This window comes from Nyctibius grandis, chromosome 1 (genome assembly GCF_013368605.1).
Source record: "Nyctibius grandis isolate bNycGra1 chromosome 1, bNycGra1.pri, whole genome shotgun sequence".
NCBI lineage: Eukaryota > Metazoa > Chordata > Aves > Nyctibiiformes > Nyctibiidae > Nyctibius > Nyctibius grandis.
The window spans coordinates 5,875,249-5,882,935 of record NC_090658.1 but is presented as its reverse complement, the minus strand read 5'-3'; positions in this window follow the sequence as shown (position 1 = coordinate 5,882,935).

The window sequence follows — 7,687 nt, the reverse complement described above, 5'->3', positions numbered from 1 at the left end:
ATCCACAGCTATGTACAGCATGAGCTTTCTCAGTTGTGTTTCTAGTATCAGTTCTTGAGCTGCTTCTGCTAAACGTTTCCCAAGTGTTTTCTCTAATACTTTCATAAAATTCACTGCTTTTCAAACATTGCTGCCATAAATTCTCAGGCTTAAAGCATCCAAAGGAGACAAATATAAAAATTATGTAGAGCATTTTGTACCTGGACAGATACTACAGAGATCCTCCTCTGATCTGATTCAGCCTGATTGTAAATCTGTTGTAACTCTCTGATTTCCCCCCATGTGAGATAGCAAGCGGCTGTGTCCCATCCCAGGCGATCATGCTGGATTTATGTGAGCATCGGGGTGTCTGCTGGAGAGCTGTGCGTTGTCTGACTCGCGTGTGCAGCTCAGATACATTGTTCCTAAAGCAGCACATCACTTCTAAGAAAATGAGAAAGCGATGTAAAATGCATGACCGGTTGGTTTGCCAGCCGAATGAGAAATGGTTTCTAGAGGCCATGAATTATGCGCTAACTCATTTTTAATATTAATTTTATTGGTGCTTTTTAAAGTGGCTCTAGCAATGGTATTTTGAAAATATTCAAAATAGTTAGAACCTACGGCAAAGAGCAGCTCCAAAAAGACGATTACCTTCCCGAGAAAACCAATGGCAAATTAAGCTACTTCTTGCTTCAGAGAAGAAAATCAGACCTTGGTCCTGTGAGCTTTGATACTTGCGTCGCTTTAAGCACAGGAATAGTCTCATTAACCCTTGTAAGACCAAACAGCAGGAATAAAGTTATACCTATGTGTGGGTAGGATCAGGGCTTAAACCCCACTCAGCATCAAACCTGATCCGTGCCTCTGAGCGTGTGATTTCCCAGGGAAACGCTGACATGAGAAGAGGTGGACTCAAAGGTCTGAAATCGAGCCCAGGCTCCTGGGGTAATGTAGACAAATCACTTCACCGTGCGGTCGAAGGGGGCTTGTGCCGCTTGTTTTCACCCTGCTCTGCCTTTCCCACGTAGGCAGCGAGCCCTCTGGGGTAGGGACTGCATCGTATGTGCAGCAGATGCGGCTCTTGCCCGGTAGCGGTACCTGCAGTCTTTACAATAGCTGGGATGAGTTTGGCTCTTGGACGTCAATTAAGCGAAGTTCAGACAAAGCCCCTCAGAAGAGTTAAACCAGTATAACTCCTTGGCAGAGCTGGGGGCGTTGGTGCTAAGGTGTCTGGTTTAGAAATGTATTTTAAAAAAATCCCTTGTGATGCAAGCCCGTAACCAAGTAAAAGGTATTCTGGGCCAGATTTTGCAGTTACCTGGGCTTCAGTGATGTGCAAAGCCTCATGTTGACTCAAGATCTTTTCCCTGTCTGCACAGGCGGTGTTTTTATCAAGCATTCAGAGTTTTTCCCTGTGTGTGGAAATACCATTGCTCATTGGTTTTATTGTTGCTGTTCAGTGACTGAGTCATCTGTGTAACTCTCCGAGGCGGGAGGCCGAGGTGTAATCAATGGGACTTCATCCTGTGGATGCAGAGGGCTCCTGGTACCCAGCAGCAGTGGCTAGTGCTGGTGAATGTGTCTTGAACCTTGCGTTGGCCAACAGCCTAGGGCCCTTTGGGTTTGATCCTGCCAGAGATACCCCACATTTCTGTTCCCACATTTCAGGTCCCATCCCCAGTCTGTGTGCACATCTCAGTGTTTTGAGGAGACACTGAGACACACCAATACCAGAGCATTTAGAGATGGTAGTGAGGAAACTCCTTCTGAAGATCCTCTGTTAAATCCCTGCTTTGGATAAGACCTTGGAAGAGATCTGGACCTGCTTCTCCCATCCCAGCTGAGATGTGTAACCACATAGCCTTTTGGCACAGGAGCAGTGTTGTCACCTTTTCTCCTCTGCAGCGGTTTCATGAGCAATGCCTGCATTTCTACGGCAGAAGATAGCCAAACCTGTGTGCTGGATTCAGCCCAAGTAACTTAGATCCTCCAAAACAGTATTTTTGACAAATACACCATGTCTGTTTTTAAAAAAAGACCTATTTCAATTTTCATCTGACACATGGCTGATGTTGCTGTTGGTCTCTCTTGACATCTTTCCCATAACCGTTTTTAATTGTTACTAGCAGGATGGGTGCTTTCTCTTCCCAGCTGGGTTGAGCGATTGCCCTCGTAGGAGACATTTCTTCAGCCTGCAGCAGCCGTGAGCCCTGGCACACGTGGGTCCCACGAGTCTCAATGCCATGGGATGAGACCTCCCAGTTGGCTCAGCCCTGAGGTGGGTCCGTGCTCAGCCTTTCCTTTGTGAGCTCCCCGGGGCCTTTGTCATATAGTTCTCCTTTGCCAGCTCTGCCCTTGCTGGCAGGGCACCCTCCTACAAATCCCGGAGCACCCCCTGACTGCTGGGTATCTGCTGCCGTAGGTGGCATTTCTGTATTGAAAGGGAAAATATTTAGCAGCAAGTAAAAGGTTTACTGGTAGAAAGCTGCAGCATCTGCAATCCTCGGTTGTGTTTATGTTAGCAATTTCAGTGTCTTTGCCATAATAACAGTAATTTAAACAGGTACTGTTGACTGAAGGAAAATTAGGGATTGTTGAATTTTACTTTTCCCTAATATTCACCACAAACTGCCACTGAGCCTCGTTCTGCTGGTATTTATAGTACTACGACTGAGCGGCTCCTTGGAAGCCAGCAGCAGTAAATCGACGTGAAACCAGAGGAGCACTGGGACTGGCAGCCGGCGCGGCTCCCCGGCGATGTGCCGTGATGCTGGAGGTGGTCACAGCGTTTTTCCTTCTCCTGCGGAGATTCCTACACAGCTGCTCTCCCTGACAGCCTGATTTATGCCCTGGGATTTATGGAGCTGAACAAATGATTATAGAAGAGCTGTGTGTTTTATTACACTTGGACCAATTTTCCCAAGCCAGAGGGCAAATCCCCTCTTCTCTACCTGCACCCTGGTTGTGCAGCTGCCGTGCGTCCTCTTCAGTAGTCTGAAAGCTGCAGATTAGGGGATGCTTTGAGGGGCTGAAGGAGTCATTTATCCTCCTTTGGAAGACGAGCCCAGGAATGGTGCAGGTGTTGCTGCAGTTTCCCACCGGCCAGGACCTTGCTGGGGGATGCAGCAGGGTATAGGGGGCCAAATCCCACAGAGCACAAGTGGAAGCAAGTTTTTAAGATGTAAATTGGAGAAAACGTTTTTTTTTTATTTCATTTAAATGTACTGGCTGTTTGTTCTCAAAGCTCATTACAGGAGAGAAACTGAATGCTTGCTTTCATCTCCATTAGCTACTTTAGTAGTCCAGGAACTGCATTAACACTGCCAGAGTTAACGAACCGTGCAAGTTAAAAGCTTTATCTAGTCCTTCCACGTTCTCAAGCGTCACTCAGGCCTGACTCAGTCCATTGCTCAGTGGTAGGCTTGCACAGATGTTGCCAAGTGTGAGATTTGACCCACAGGAACTTCACTGGTGGCGACGAAAGAGCCAGAGGAGACCTGGCTGGGCTCTGGGATCCCGGCCTTGAGGTTTCAGCGCTCTGCAATCAAGAATGCAGATTTCCGTGTTTGAACCAAGCCCATCGAGCCTGGAGCATCGCCAACACCACGGAGTTGCTGTTTCCATGGAGGCAGCTGTGAAAGCAGATTTTTTTCCTTTAAAGAAAGGCAGAGCTGGGACAAAGCACATGTACTCCAAACGGGTGAGAGTACTTTACCAAACCCTGGCAGAAATGCGATGGTACTGATAAGCGTGTGCAGAAAGCAAGCCCCCTTTAGCCACTCCTACAGAGGTGAATTTCCTAGAAACCAACTGCAAGCATGTTTTTGCAGAGAGACAAGGATTACCCACGTGTGCCAGGTGCCTTCTGATGTTCCTGGGGCCAAGGTGGAGATGGGGTGTTACTGATCTCGGAAAGTCTCGCTTCCAGGGAAGAGAGAGGGAGGGGTAAAGAGCTGAGCCCAGAGGAGTTTTATGGATTTGCGAAGCCCTCCTGTTGGGGGAAGAAAGCTGCCGAGGCAGGATCTGTGTCTAATTAACTCAGTTCTGAATGATGACAGTGCTGGCAGAAATACGCAGGGCGGACCAGACCTGCAGCAGCCGCCACATGATGCCAAGTTAATTCAGTTACCATCGCTTCACCCCGTGTAAAGCCTGGCTGATCAAATCCTCCTCCCTGCCCCGTGAGAGCCGCTCGGCTGCCTTTCCCCTTCGGTACTGGATTGAGTCAAAGCTACTTGATTGATTCAGCTCCTCCTTGCCTGGCCTCTCCTCCCTTACTTACCCATCCCCTCTGGCTCAGCCTCCCCCTCCTCTCCCAGCCACTCATGTCAATACCTCTGTGCTGTTCCCATCTTCCCGGAGAAACCTAGCGTGATTTCTACATTCGTGCCTACCACCCTGCCCTCATCACTCCCACGTTTCCTATTGCAGACCCCTCTCTTCCCTAACACCCTCTTGACCTGGGCACAGTTTCCCTACAGGGATTGTCGGTCCCTTGCGTCCTTGCTACAGGGACACGCACCAGGCTTTCTTAAGTGCTGGGAGCATCCTCCAGTGTAGTCAGCGAATAAATGCAAACTGATGCCTTTTCTGGTTGGGGGTGTCACGGTGCTGTGGCAGTTCCCCACCTGCCTGATGAACGGTTGCACGCTGAAAATTCTCTGCAGTTTTTTTCCTAGTGTTTTGTTTTGGGGAAGAGAGCTTGGTGCCGGTTAGCACTGAAGAAAACTATACCCTCATGGCTCTGGTAAGGGATAACGGTGCTCTTCCTGTTCTCTGAGTCAGCAGGACAGGTAGTCTTGACATACAGAAAACCTTGCCATAAAGATCACGTACACCGCCGAGTGGATGCCACACAGGACGAAGAAGAAGGCGTCAGCGGGAAGCAGATGGGCAGCACAGTATGTGTTCACCTCGCATTTGCTGCTTTGCTATAGGAAGCTCAGAAATGAGTTACAGCGGGACCAAAGAGAGAAGGGGAAAAAAACCTCACTGAAACCCATCAATATTCAGAAGAGTGGAAGAAACAAGTGTGTTGACCTAAACGACCATTGGTGACTCAAAAGCTTAAAGGCAATGTATGCAAATGGTGATGGTGCCATTCACAGCATGAAGGCGTGTGGGGGAAAGAGGCTGTGAAGGCAGAGGTGGGCACCTGCCTGCTTCTGGAGGAAAATACAAACTAATAGCAATAGTTTCTTTGAGGGTCCACTCTCTTCTGCCCTGACTGCAGAGACTCTCTCCAAACCAGACTTGTAAGTTAAAATATTAACTTCTGCTGAAAACTATTCTGGTACTGCTACCTTCCTCGGAGGAGAGTGTTTCACTAGGCTAAGTCAGAGAATAATTCGGTCTGAATCATCTCCACGTGGTTCACCCGTATGAATTGCAGACTGATTGCAATTTCTGCCTGTGTTTCTCCTGGCTGAAAGCAGGCTGACCTGCAGCTTTTTGCTTTGGTGCATCCCTGGGAAGATTTTGCTTTGCTGGCCTGTCATCATTTTTTCCTCATTCCAGTTTTTTTTTTTTTTAAATAAACAGAAGAGATTAACTTGAGCGGAAGGCTTAATTGACCTCTTTCAAACAAATCTCTTTTCCTAGAGAAGCTTGAATTAAACCCCCGCTGTTATTCCTGCAATTTAACTGACTGGTGGTATCTCATCTGTAAAACAATGTACTCTGAGTCATTAAGCCTTAATGTCTTAGACTTTTGAAAGCTGATTTTGGAGAGATACAGAATGTATAACACCTGTCCTGAAACCTGCCATGTTAATAATTTATTAATATTCTGTCCTGATTTTAGGCATCTGGTAGTGTATTTTACATTTTGTTTTGCTTTTACTCTGTGTCGTTGTAACAATAATTTGTATATAGTTCCTACCTAGTCCCTGCAGTGCCCGAGTTTGCCTCCGTATTGCCTTGTTGTGTATTTATTCATTTCAGTGCATGATGATGTTAAGGAAAATCCTTTTTATCTGCTGCCGTGAGAAGCTGTTCTGCCAAGGGCAGTTCTTTGGTCTCATATTATTTTTCAGCAAACATCGGGAGTCAAAAAGTGAGAGGGGAGAAGCTTTGCTCTTGATAACCCGAGGTGACAGTGAGGGTAGGGACAGAGTAATAGTTGGTGATGAAGTTGGGTTTGAGATGGAGTTTGGAGAGAGTTTGGAAGATTATTTTGCACAAATAGGTAAGGGAGGAGCGGTGTGGGTAAGGATAGGTAGGAGCTGACAGAGGTAATCCTTTGGCTCGGCATGGGGAGCAGGAGCCACGGCAAAACTGAGAGCCCAAGAAAAACGGGTGACGTGGAAGAGCTGCAGGGAGTCCTGGCTGTGCTCGGGAGGTGGAAATGGAGGAGGAAGCTACTGCTGAGTTCCCTTTGTGCACTCTTCAGATTTAAGTGTGCCTTTAGCCAAGAGAAAAAAAAAAACATAGTTCCTTCTCCCCCTGATCCGTAATTTCTTTGCTCTGATTATTACAAAGTGTGGAAGCATTTGCCTCTGCGCATGTGATGGATGCCAGCAGCACTGGAAAGCTGTCATCGGGGGCGGGGGGGAGGAAAGAGGGAAAAAAAATAGCTTCTCATGTTTCCTGGAGTAGAGTTCAGTGGAGCATTTCAGATGCTCGCGTTCGGATTATTGCTTGTCTGCTTTGCCTGTAACTCGCCTTTTCCTCTGAATTAGAAAACTACCTATTAACAAGCTGATAGGCGAGTAGTGATTTTGCATGTTAAATAGTGTGATTGCTTCATCCCAGTGGGAGTATACTCTTTCAAGGTTGAGCAGCTGAAAAAATACATATATTGGTAATTAAATTAGTCTTTATTTACAAATATTGGCTCAGAGATTTTTCCAAGTGGGAAATTTCTGCCTTTCCCTTTTCTGATGGACATAAACTTTGCTGGATTCAGAGCAGATAATGTGTCTTTATCCAGCTTTATAACACGTGGGCTCTGAAAACATTGATGAAGGGGCACAGTTTAAGTTGACGAGACTTTGGTTTCCGTTGAGATGTGGGAGATAGTGGCAGCAAAAGGGAGGGAGAGAAGTGACATCTCCTCTAGCCTGTGTTATGAAGAAAGGGAATAGGAAATAAGCTTTCTCCAATAAAGTCAACTGTGCTCTCATCCTGCTATCATGGGAGGGAAATAGAGAAGAAAGTGGCTATTTCTAGGGTCAGAGTCCTCCCACCAAAGCCAACAACAATTGAATCGGGACCCAAATGATGCTCCAGAAAGCCCAAGAGTGCAATGAGACAGCTCTACAGCGGAGCACAGACAAATGGCATTCGAAGATGACTTTCAGGGAGGTGTGAAACACACAGCAGCAGGTACCCAGCTCTGCTCTCATCAGATATGCAGGAATGACATTTAGCCTGACAAGTCTGATCGTGACACTTAGGATGGAGGCTGAAGCTTTTTGAATTTTGGAGTTTCCTTTGAGTTTTGAAACTCTTTCCCAATAAGTCAAAAAGAAACAGTCACTCCACCCTCATAAATATTAATTTTTTTCATTTCTCCGTAAATACCCAGCTGCATATTTGGCATTTAAAAAAATGAATCAATATACTGAATGACCTAATGTTTTTAAATGGCACCACGGGTAGTTAAAGGCTGCATGGCAGCTCTACTGCAGACACAGCTTTTCCAGCCTGAGCCCCCGCTAGCGAGAGAGAAGCAGCTCAAGTGGACTCTGCACTGATTTATTCA